Source organism: Protomyctophum parallelum (genome assembly GCF_964188405.1).
Source record: "Protomyctophum parallelum genome assembly, chromosome: 11".
Lineage (NCBI taxonomy): Eukaryota > Metazoa > Chordata > Actinopteri > Myctophiformes > Myctophidae > Protomyctophum > Protomyctophum parallelum.
Genome location: NC_139707.1, coordinates 33,329,996 through 33,343,694, shown reverse-complemented (window position 1 = coordinate 33,343,694; position 13,699 = coordinate 33,329,996).

Here is a 13,699-nt window from a genome sequence, read left to right as displayed (position 1 = left end):
CACACACACTCCCTGGATGCCAACGATGAACCTCTGCCCCAAACTTTCCAGAACGGCCTGTTATAGCGCCACCAGGAGGCCGCTTTGTGCAAAACAACTTTTTGCACAGTACACCTACAGATTTTGTCCAAACATCACGCAAATTGGTACACAGTCTCTCTACAGCCATTCAACGAAACCGGTCTTTCAGATTTCTCAGACTCCATCCTGATTGGTTAAGATTGGCTTCCAAAGTTCACAGGAGTGCTCAGTTTCAAACAAAATGCTGCAAATCATGAACACATCGCGTGATTTCCTTGAAATTGTGCACCCACATTCCCACTAGGCCGAGGACGAAATGCCACATGAACAATTTCAACTCAGCCTCAAGGTGGCGCTATAACTGGCCGAAAAGTGTTTTTACCTCTAACTGCACGAATCTGTGGATCACTTTGTATGCCAACTCCCTAGAGGCCAAGGAAAAACCTTTGTCTGGAATTTTTCACATCTGCTCTTTATAGCGCCACCAGGAGGCCCACATATGTAAAACACATTTTCTATTATTACTCCTTCAGACTTTATCCAAATTTCACGCAAATCGGTACACATGATCTCCATAGTCATGTGATCAACACAGGTTTGTTTGATTTCTCATATTCCATCCTGATTGGCCACGATTGGCTCCTACAGTTTTGAGGAGTAGCAAATGGCCACAACGCAGCGTCCGATTGCGATGAAACTGTGCACGCATATTCCCACTAGGCTGAGGAAGAATCCTGGTGGAGACCTGTGCCGATTGGCACTTTATCTAGTTAAGCTTGATGTGTACCGAAGTAACCTTGTAGATCTACAAACTCGTAGAGCTACAAGCCTTCCGCCTGTATTGTATCTTGAATGATGTTTACAAACGCATACAGTGTCTCACACACACACACACACACACACACACACACACACACACACACACACACACACACACACACACACACACACACACACACACACACACACACACACACACACACACACACACACACCACCCTGCGTATATGGAGTGGATCATGCTGTATTGAACAGGATGAACTCGTACACACTACTCTGTCTGTCTGTCTGTCTGTCTGGCTGTCTGTCTGGCGCACACACAGACGCAGTTCCTTCCTTTTTTTTACAAGACAGTGGCATAAAATACATACAGTAGCCTACTCTACTGTATATGTAAAAGAGCAGATCTACAAGCTGTCACAAGGCATCACAATCTTAACCACAATACACCGCCGTATGCCTGACAAAGGGACCACACCCATCTTCAAACTATAAGAGGGGGGCAGGGTGGTGCGCGAGCACGCACGCGCACACACACACACACACACACACACACACACACACACACACACACACACACACACACACACACACACACACACACACACACACACACACACACACACACACACACACACACACACACACACACACACGTATCCTAGGAGACAGGGTTGTGTTTGGGGTGATAGAATTGTGTGTGTGTGTGTGTGTGTGTGTGTGTGTGTGTGGCGGGGGGGGGTAGGTCAGTTGAGTGTAATGGGAGCGTTTATCAGTAGGAAACACACTGCATGCACATTGACATATAGAATTATATATTGACACCATTTAAAACAGATTATAAGGGGAGAGGGGTGGGGAAATGCTGCAATTTGATTGGAGGAGAGTGGCTTGACCCCCAGAGGTTAACCGCTTGAACCCCGGCCCGGCATGCCTATTCTGGGAGGAGCTTTCACCACCTCCTGATCATGATGGCATGACAGCAAAAAGACCACAAGGTTATAATAGTTTTCATTATAGTTTAGTTTTAGTTAGTTTTGACTCTTCTTTTCTAATTGAGTTAGTTTAAATTTGTCTTTGGAGCAGGTTGGTAGTTTTTGCTAGTATTTTTGTTTGTTTTTGTTAAGACTTTTAGTGTTTTTAATTGGTTTTAGTGTTAGTTTTATATAGTTTGTTTGTTGTTTCATACTTTGGGATATTTGTCAGGTGCAGGATTCAAAAAGGTCAGAGTAAGTAGGCCTATTGTAGCCTGGCTCTAATGAAGTGAAACGAAATGAAAATTCAGAGTGTCAGGCTAGGCCTATTGTGTACCGGTAATAAAAACTCAACATAATAAAATACCATTTTAAAAAACGAGAGAAAATGAAACTAAAGGCATTTTGTCAATAATTTCAGTTTGTTTTAGTTAGTTTCGTAAACACTACCGTTTCGTTAGTTATCGTTTATCGTTTATTATTAGTTTTTATTTAGTTCAGCTTAAACAATTTCCTCCAATTTTAGTTTGTGTTATTTAGTTAACTATAATAACCTTGAAACTCCATGAATGTGGTCAACCATTACATAATGGTATAAATGCCATTAGTGCATTTATATAGCACTTTTATCCAAATCGTTTTAACCCTGCAAGACCTGGATATATATCTATAGATTGTGCATTGCATTCACCCATTCACACACACTTTAAACACTGATCGCCAGAACATGATTCACTATTCTGTCCATATCGGGTCGGAACTCGAACGGGGCTGAGTTGGCTAACGTTTGGCACGGCAACTCGCACACTTCAGCACGCAAACTGTCCCGTACTACTAGTAGGAGGGGGTAAGGGGAGTGTGGCCATTTCTACACCACATATACGGGAAGCCGGAGCCATTTGGGCTGTCTGTTGCTCTTTTATTTGTCCCTAGGATGGTCAATGGGTTCAGCGTGTCCACCGATAACATTTTGGAGAAGACAACGTACGTGGCCTGCTGCAACGGCAGCAGGTGCTCAACTTCTTTTCAGAGTACAGGACATGCATTCTACAGGCAGGACCAACTGTATACCCTTCCAAAGCTCAGTAAAAACCTTTATAGACCATTATACTGGGACGTTTACGGCGGAGTGTGCTTAACACAGCTGCACCCCGTTAATGCAACAGTACATTAACTAAATGCAACCATCAATCACGTTTGCTAAGTCAACAGCTTGTCAAAGTGCCACAACCACAGGAAGAAAATAAACGTAGGATGAAGTAGGGCATTAACATAATAATCGAATAGTCGACTAGTCGACTAGCAAAACACTAGTCGACACTGTTAATTGACATCCGATTATTCGCTAATATTATTTTTAATTATTTTTAATATTTCTTATGATTTTTTCTTTTTTTCTTTTGCTTTTCTACAGCAGACATGCAGGCATGCAGCTGTGAGCTCGGTTGTTTTGTTGGTAGTTCGCCAACTTCAGTACTAATCCATTCCTGGCTGATTGTTTTCATATCATACAAGCCTACTGTACGTGGGTTTTGCCGTCACCCTCACTCGTCTGACTCGTGTAGGTGTGGTGGGCGGCGTATCGGCGGTGGCACTAGCAGCAGTCAAGACAGTTTTTCTTTGGGAAAAGCATATGTGATATGCCTCATAGGCTCATAAGATCAATGGGGACAACTACAGTGTGTAAATACGTTTACTATTGGTGAGTTTATTACTGTAGTTTGTTCAACAAGTTAGATTGGAGACGTGTCGTCGTCCGGTACAGTAAAGTATAGCAGGAGTTCCTCCTCGCTCTGCCCAATAGTATCCAGTTTGGTGACAGTCAAACTACAGTAGCTCATGCCGTGATTTCATGTTTCTTCATGCTTATCCAACAAAAGTCTGCGTGCCGCGTGTGGCATTATTAAAAACAAACAGCGATGCCGCACGATCATAGTTCTAATACGTAGCCGCAAAAGACTCGCGATGGAGTTAAGTAGTTGATCATCTGATTCATAGCCTGGCAGCCTGCTAGCTAGCAAACCTCCTCCTTGCTTGTAGCTCCTTCTAAAAACCAAAGGAACTGTGATTGTAACTTGTTGTTGAACATTTAGGGTTGTATGAAAAACATCGCATGGTTCATTGCTCCAGTCTCCACTCTCCAAACATTGTGAACAACGTAACATGCTATGCTGCTCCATAGAACGGTCTTGTGCATAAAAAATAGCAGATCTACAAGCTCACAACGCGTCCATCCGTGAGTCATTGTGGACTTGCAACTTTGACTTGAAACAGCTGAGCTAATTTCGGCCAATCAGAGCGGCATTCAGCGTAATCTAGTAAGAGTGGCAACACTCGCGTTGACTCCCACTGTAACAATGGAATGCGGAAGTGCTCATTCTATCTCAATGGGATAGTTCCAATGTTTGGAACTATAGCCCATAGGAAGTGTGTCGCCACTCTCTTAGTACTATTCCACTCGGCCTGCATTGATAGTGCATTCACCGCTCTGTTTTGCTTCGCTCGCTGGCTGTTTCATAACACGATGTTTTAATGCTTGATTGGATGGAATAAATATCATATTTTACCGCCGACTAATCGACTATATCTAGTAAGAGTGGCAACACTCGCGTTGACTCCCACTGTAACAATGGAATGCGGAAGTGCTCATTCTATCTCAATGGGATAGTTCCAATGTTTGGAACTATAGCCCATAGGAAGTGTGTCGCCACTCTCTTAGTACTATTCCACTCGGCCTGCATTGATAGTGCATTCACCGCTCTGTTTTGCTTCGCTCGCTGGCTGTTTCATAACACGATGTTTTAATGCTTGATTGGATGGAATAAATATCATATTTTACCGCCGACTAATCGACTATAAATCGATTTTGATGGTAGTCGAGTCGACTATCAAAAATCACGTTTGGTTAATGCCCTAGGATGAAGTAGCGTGTCACCTCCAATGGTATAGACGGCTGTATTGTATACTGTATTGTATGATGTGTATAACTGATGAAATGGACCACAACGGAAACCCTCTCTCTCTCTCTCTCTCTCTCTCTCTCTCTCTCTCTCTCTCTCTCTCTCTCTCTCTCTCTCTCTCTCTCTCTCTCTCTCTCTCTCTCTCTCTCTCTCTCTCTCTCTCTCTCTCTCTCTCTCTCCTCCCCCCCCCCACCGGGAGACGTCTCAGTCTTAGTTACAGTGTCTCTATCTCTGACCTCATGCACCCAGTCATCTCACAGACTCTACGCTCACATTAATCCCATTTCTGCTTATTAATGCGATTATGTCTTTTAATTGAAGGCGAGCGAGGCGTTGGAGATATGCATACTTGCTTGGTTCACCGGCATGTCAGCGTGTCACAGCTGTCAAGGTGCCCCCGTAACGAGCGGCGCTCTGGGACGTATGTATGCCGCTGCAAGTCAGCAGTGATGGAAGAAGTGCTCAGTGTTGGCATAAAAATTTAGCGGTGGACTTACTTAGGGAAAGGTATCAATACTGCACTATAGAAATACTCTGTTAGAAGTAAAAAACCTGAATTCAAAATGTACTTGAGTAAAATTACAATAAATATTGGCATCAACAAAAGTTATTTTCGGCACGCAGTGAAAATAAATGGCATCACACTCAATCAAGATACATTTTAGTTGGACAAATCAACTGTAGATTTAGTCTACTAAAATCGCATAATATTTTGTATTCAACTATAACTAGACTAAAAGTAAAACATTTCGGGTGACTAACATTATGAAAAAAACTTAACAGAAAGTTATTCAAAAGACTATGACTAAAACTAAATCAAAATCCGTTGTCAAAATCAACAGTGTAATCCAACATCTGCAGTATAAACTAGTAACCAAAGCTGTCATAAATCATTGTTGTGGAGTAAACAGCGCAATACAAAAGTTCCTCTGAGATGTAGTGGGTAGGAGTAGAAGTAAATACAGTATTACAAAACAAATCGACATACTCCAGACAGTAAAGCCAAAGTATACCTCAAGGCTGCAAGGAACCGTTTCATCTGTGGCAGACAAGGATCCGCGGCGGTATAAACAACTGATGAAGGGAGTCATGTGGCATCTGGTTGGCGACATGGGGCGATCAACAATTCTCTTTCATAAAAGGAACAAAGATAACGCTTCCTAATGTCTTGGGTTAGCACACAGATGCTCGCGCTGGCATCCGCTGAAAACATTTTCATTATACATGTTGCGCAGAAAGCTTGTGTCTCCATCTTTCAACTTTTCAGGTTTTTTGTTTTGTTTGTTTTTTTGTGAATTAAATGGTAAAAATGTATCCAAAGGGCTTTACATTTAGTGTGCATTACATTCACACATTAACACATTCATACGCCGACGGCAGAGGAAACCATACAACACATCCATGCACCTGCACATCGGGAGCAATTAGGGGTTCAGTGTCTTGCTCAAGGACACTTCGACACTAACTCTGGGGGAGCCCGGGATCGAACTTGGAACCTTCCGGTTGCCATGCGGCCACTCTACCCTTGAGCCACTGATTAAGTAGGGCCTACTTATATGAAGTAGGCTAGTGAAAAGTACAAAAGTAGGCTAGTGAAAGTGAATATAACAGATCTACAAGCGTGAGCTTGTAGATCGGCTATTTTCACTATTTTAACTTTAATGTTTTGCACCAGGAACAGCCAGAGAAGATAAAAAAAATTAAATAATCTAAATTATTCAAAGTATATAGGTTTATTTATTTTTGCTTCACTTCACTTATATCTATCAATAAAGGCAGAAAAGCCAAAAACTAATCTTTAAAAAAAGAAACACATGCTTCCATATCAGGCTGAAACAAAACGAACGGGAGAAAGTGAAAGAAGACTGAACTACCGTCGCAAGCGCCAAAATTTTGAAGCAGAGGCAGCTGAATGAGAGCTAAAACGGTGAAACTTACCATTGAAGGAATTGTCCGTTTAAGCGGTTGAAAGTTACTTTCAGTCTATCCTAATGGAAAACAATAAAATCTCTCCAATTGACCTCGATATATACATAGTGTATCTTGATAAATGTGCTTTAAAGTAATGCAGGGAAACTTTACACGCACGCACGCACGCACGCACACAGCTTAGCACTCAGCCACAAGTTCCAACATCTCCTTTACAACAGAGCGAACATTCAGAGCCCAGATCATCGTTGTTCTGTTAACGCGCTGAAGCCATTAGCAGGTGTATGGCAGCCTGACCCTGTTCTGTGTCAGTGCACAGAAAATCCACTTATCGCCGCGCGTCTTAAAAGCACGGACACACAGCACACGATACAGAGCCTGCAAGGTTATGCCCTGCATAAAACGTTATGCAGTCCAAAACCTCTACAGTGCTGTATGTGCTGTATAAATGAGTTGATCAAGTACATTTGCAAAAAGATAGTGGTGGAAAGTAACTGAGTACATTTACTTAAGTACACTAATGAGGTATTTGTACTTGAGTATTTCCAATTTCCAGTACTTTTAATTTCCACTACATCTTGGATCCAAATATTGTACTTTTACACCACTACATTTATTTGAAAACTTTAGTTACTTTGTAGATTTAGATTAGCCTATTACAAAACATACTTTAACCACTTCAGCCCTACGTATATACATTTCGGCCAATTTCAAAAGATTTGTTTGAAAACTTGAAATGGGACCTTCTGCACAATGAGTACTTTTACTTTTGGTACTTTAAGTACGTTTTGATACCAATACTTTTGTACTTTCACCCAAGTACATTCAGAATTGCACTGACTGCAGTATTGATACTTTTACTGAAGTAAAAATGTGATTATACTTTTACTTAGTATACTTTTTACACTGCAAAAGAGTTGATTTTTAGTTTCATCACACAAAGAGAGCGACTGGAAGATGATTGACACCATTATTGGGACTTACATCACACGCAAATTCAACCCACAGTCCTGCCAAAATGTTCGAACATGGCTTTAAACATCAACAGATAAGTGAACACAAGACGTTTACTGAAGGACACTGAAAACGCAGATTTATGCGCAGTCGAGTGCCGGTTTCGTCGCTCACCTGAAAATAGCCAATCTACACGCTAACAATGCCTCGCTCCACGTTGCGTTGTGAGCTTGTAGAGCGGCTATTTTTTCCGGCATACAAGCAAGTGTACCGGTAAATCAGCCATGACAGTCAATGACGTTTGACCATGGTTAAAGCAGCGCTCACACCGCTGTCCTTGGAACATGCTTGTTTTATGATGTGACAGTCTACTCTGTCATTATGAGCGTCTGTGTGTGCGCATGCTTGTGTGTGTGTGTGTGTGTGTGTGTGTGTGTGTGTGTGTGTGTGTGTGTGTGTGTGTGTGTGTGTGTGTGTGTGTGTGTGTGTGTGTGTGTGTGTGTGTGTGTGTGTGTGTGTGTGTGAGAGAGTGACATGTCAGTCAGTGACGGTGGAGTTCAGTCTTCTGTCCATGCATGGGCTCCTTTCAGAAAAAAGTGACACACAGTCGGACACACGCCTCTCTCTCTCTCTCTCTCTCTCTTTCTCTCTCTCTCTCTCTCAAGGGGTCAGTTCATTCCAAAACTCCACTAAAATCACTGTCTGCGCCCGCCCTGCCCACACACATTTTTATATAGTAAAAGAATATCTACATTAAACGTAAACTGAGGGGGGCAGAATTTGCAACAGAGGATGCTGACCTCATGCTTCCTTCAATGCATGAGGAGTCCAAGCCGCTTCTTTTCACGTGACAGGAGGGAGTTTCCCTGGCTGGACGTAGCGCGTGGAAGGAACACGTTATTCCAACCAGTTCCTTTCTCCTCCATCAGGTGACCCGGCTGGCGAGGGGACGCAGTATAGAGACCAGGATTACTGGTCTTGTCTTTTGTAAGGGTACCTATACCCTAGGGGACACAGGGAGAACATTCAAACTCCACATATAAAGGCCCTTTCGCCAACCCCGCCCAGGGTATGGGCACTGAGGATGCGGAGGATAGAACACGCCCCCAGCGCCCACAGCATCCCCAGCGGGAATCGAACCCAGGACATTCTAGCTGTGAGGCGACAGTGCTACCGACTGCAACACCGTGCCTCTGTCTGTCTGTCTGTCTGTCTGTGATGGCAGTTAGGAAGATAGTCATCACAGGAGGTAACTGAGGCTCACTTGCTACTATCACAAAATAGAGCTATTTACTGTAACACTTAGAAGCAGTTTTGCTCCTTTAAACAAACAGTTTTCTTTTCTTTTTAAGCAACGCCTTCTCCCCATATTTCATACAGCATATATATATGATTTCCCAGTGGCATGAGATGTGTCAGTTTGGATTACATTTTCATCTGGGTGTTGTCAGGATATCGTTGACAGTATTTCAGTATGTCAGTGGATCCAATGTGACCTTGTCTGTCTTTATTTCTGGCTGGAGAACCACAGGCACAAGAAACAACTATAAACCTACCCTAAAAAAGCACTGCATGCATGGAAATACAGCCTTTACACTGCACATCACTGCATGGAAATACAGCCTTTACACTGCACATCACTGCATGGAAATACAGCCTTTACACTGCACATCACTGCATGGAAATACAGCCTTTACACTGCACATCACTGCATGGAAATACAGCCTTTACACTGCACATCACTGCATGGAAATACAGCCTTTACACTGCACATCACTGCATGGAAATACAGCCTTTACACTGCACATCACTGCATGGGAATACAGCCTTTACACTGCACATCACTGCATGGAAATACAGCCTTTACACTGCACATCACTGCATGGAAATACAGCCTTTACACTGCACATCACTGCATGGAAATACAGCCTTTACACTGCACATCACTGCATGGAAATACAGCCTTTACACTGCACATCACTGCATGGAAATACAGCCTTTACACTGCACATCACTGCATGGAAATACAGCCTTTACACTGCACATCACTGCATGGGAATACAGCCTTTACACTGCACATCACTGCATAGAAATACAGCCTTTACACTGCACATCACTGCATGGAAATACAGCCTTTACACTGCACATCACTGCATGGAAATACAGCCTTTACACTGCACATCACTGCATGGAAATACAGCCTTTACACTGCACATCACTGCATGGGAATACAGCCTTTACACTGCACATCACTGCATGGAAATACAGCCTTTACACTGCACATCACTGCATGGAAATACAGCCTTTACACTGCACATCACTGCATGGGAATACAGCCTTTACACTGCACATCACTGCATGGGAATACAGCCTTTACACTGCACATCACTGCATGGAAATACAGCCTTTACACTGCACATCACTGCATGGAAATACAGCCTTTACACTGCACATCACTGCATGGAAATACAGCCTTTACACTGCACATCACTGCATGACAGGGATGAATACATCCACACTGTTGCTGTCGGGCATAAACCTCTTATCTCCATATTTTAATATCTTCTTCGTAAATCAACGCCCTACTTGATCATACTACAGCATCACACAGAAGCATCAAAAGTAGCAGGACTGCAAGCTTGAAATGCGCCGCCAAAACGTTCCTTTCCGTTTAGTTATGGCCATGTTCATGACCAAAAAAAAGTCATGAACATGGTCTCACTTCCTTCCTGGACTACAAAGTCACACCTCCATGCAGCCTCCCCCCTCTCCACAAGGAGGGGAAGTGCAAAGCATTATGGGCATTGAAGGTATTCAGCAATCCAGTCAAACACACAGAGTTCATTATTTTTCTGGCCATAGGTTGCACATTTCAATTTGTGCTACTGTTATCTACTACAAATACTATTAACATTGAGAGACTGCAGTTTATTCTAGCGGTGAAATGTCCCTTTAAACAAATCCAAATGTGCTGTCAAAATATTCAGGTATGTGCCATTGTAAATGGTGCATTTATATAGAGCTTTTATCTAAAGTGCTTTACATAGATTGTGCATTACATTCACCCATTCACACACACACATTCATACACAGATGGCGGAGGAAACTATGCAAGGCCAAGCTGCACATCGGGAGCAATTAGGGCTTCAGAGTCTTGCTCAAGGACACCTCGACACTAACTCTGGGATCGGTTCCCATCTGGCAGTTCTACCGGCCACTCTACCCCTGATCCACTGCCGCCCCATGGTGTGTGCTCTGCAGGCTCTGAGATGACGTAAAGGATCATGAATAAGACATGGGAGTTTACTAAATAAAACCTGAGTCAACACAAACACAGCCTGGCTGCATGCGACCGCTACACCATGTAGCGCTGATGTCGCCCATTGGTTTCTACAGCAGAGCCGTTTTGTAGCCTATAGCTTCTAGTTCAGCCAAAGACGTTGAGTGCAAGCACTGTGAAGGGGAGCACGTGCACTCTCTCTTCCATGCCTTTAGCTACTATGCCCCTGTGCTTTGGAACAATCTAAGACAATCTATGCTTCTCTGAATCTGTGGACATTTAACAAAATCTTGAGACACACCTTTGTACGTACACTTGTCTGAATTGTGCTATAAAAATAAAGCTTGATTGGCCTGGGCCGTGACTCAGCGGTCCAGGCACCTTGGCCGGTAGTCCTGTCTGTCCCTCTATAAAAAATATAAAATAAAGGCGAAAGCCGCAAAAAAAACATAAAAAAATGTAATATAAATAAAGCTTGATTGATTGATTGATGTAAACCTGGACAGTGCATGTGTGTGTGTGTGTGTGTGTGTGTGTGTGTGTGTGTGTGTGTGTGTGTGTGTGTGTGCACATACCTCAGTGGAGGGTTATACTTTTGGAAGGCGTCAGTGTGTGCGTTGGCTCCCCACAACGTCTCTGACTCTGAAATTAATCCCAGGCTCATAAGGTTCAGATATGAACTCTTTCCTCCAGAAAGACCCACAAACCATGGTTTTCATCTCGGTGTCTCTTCAGCTATCGATCACCATGCGATGTGAGCTGAAAAATAAGAACACAGTGCTTTTTCTTTAAACAAAACGACCCAAATAAAAGATTGTTCATTTTGATTCTGGTTCACAAACGGGAAATGGACCAACTCAGTCTACATCGCATGGTCCTATAGCCCAGAAGTGAGTGCAAATTAGAGAGTTTGTGTTGCTGGGACAGAAAAGTGTTGATAACAAAGTAGATTTTCTCTCTGAAATAAGCAATTTACTGTCTGAATGCTGGGAAGATTGCAAGGCTTTAGAAGCTGGGAAGATTGCAAGGCTTTAGAAGCTGAGTTATAGCCTCCAAAAACACACCGTCATTGTCATCATCCACATGTGTGTAACATCGCTGATGTGTGTGTGTGTGTGTGTGTGTGTGTGTGTGTGTGTGTGTGTGTGTGTGTGTGTGTGTGTTAACATGTCCGAGGCCTGTATTTCCCCCGTAGATGTTAAGATATCCTCCATTCTCCTGCACCTTTCACCTGTCATCGGCCTGCCCTCTCCGTCTCCCCTGCTGATAAAGCTCCTTCCTCAGAGAGGAGATAGAATAATCGATACAGCCCGTTCACCGTGGTTTTGTCAGACAGGACGGGACAAGTGGAGAGGAGAGGACAGGAGAGGAGACGAGAGATAAAATAATCAATGTAGCACGTTCACCGTGGTTTGGCAGGTTGAGGCAGTGGTGTAAAAAGTACTCAAATGTTTCGCTTAAGTAAAAATATCAATACTAAATGTGCAAAAGAAAATGTGCTCATTGTGCAGAATGTCCCATTTCAAAAGTTCAAAATGTATGAAAGATCTTTTGAAAATAGCCGAACTACAAGCTCACAATTGTCTGCTCTTTTAAAATGGCAATATATAGTGGTTAGTGTTTTGTAATAATAATCTAAATCTACAAAGTAACTAAAGTTTTCAAATAATTGTAGTGTAGTAAAAGTACAATATTTGCCTCTGAGATGTAGTGTAGTAGAAGAAGTAAGTAAAATTGGAAATACTTCATTAAAGTAAAAGTACCTCAAAAACTGGTTTACTTTAGTGGTGAAAGATTATGCTATCATTGCTATGTAATTATTTGTACTTTTGAATACTTGAGTATTTACCGGAGTAATATACTTTGTCCACCACTGGTTATTCAGTTGACAGTGTTGACAGCATGATGGCGCTACAGAGCCAAGCCCCCAGGGCAGGGGGGGAGGCATCCCGCCCACCCAATCCCTCAGAAGAACCCACAGGCCCGGTAAGATGACACTTCCTGCCCGCCTCAACCACCACTCTGTCAATTACTCTAATTGAATGTGATTGGTTTATAACAGGGAGGGAAGGATAACGTTTACTGGCAGCGGCTATAGGGGCCGAAACTAGCCGAGTCATCGCTGGATTTCACAACAAATGGAACCTCGGAACCAAATTAATTTCCTTTGAACGAAAAGTGGTAGGATGTTTCAAAATCAATCTTAGGTAATGATATGCTGCAGCTGGCAGCCCCGGTTAAATCTGTCTGAGGTTTTAGAGTAAAAAAGGCTCTGCACCCTTATTTTCAGTACTTCTAAAACACTACATCTAAGAGGCAAATATTGTACTTTTCCTCCACTACATTTTTTGACAACTTTAGTTGTTACCATTCTGATTATTATTACAAAATATACACTACAGCCATTTTGGGCATTTTAATCATGCTTGTAGATCGGCTATTTTCAAAATATTTGTATACATTTGAGAAATGGGACATTCCGCATAATCAGTAATTTTAGGCCAGCCAGCCAAATCCAGCCTGAATCAGATCTGAATCCGATTCAGAAACACAAAAAAGTCATATGGAATTAGATTTGTATTCATTTTTGGGTGGTTAGATCAGGTTACTATGTACAGACTGAGACAGATCTCCTGAAATCAGATTTGATTGAGATTTGAGACCGGATCAGAATCGGATGTGGCACAAATCTAAGTAATTCATGCTGGATTTGTCTGCCAGTGTAAATGGGGCCTTACTTTTGGTACTCCTGGACTTTTACGTGTAACAGAGATATATTTCTACCACTGGCGCACATGCAG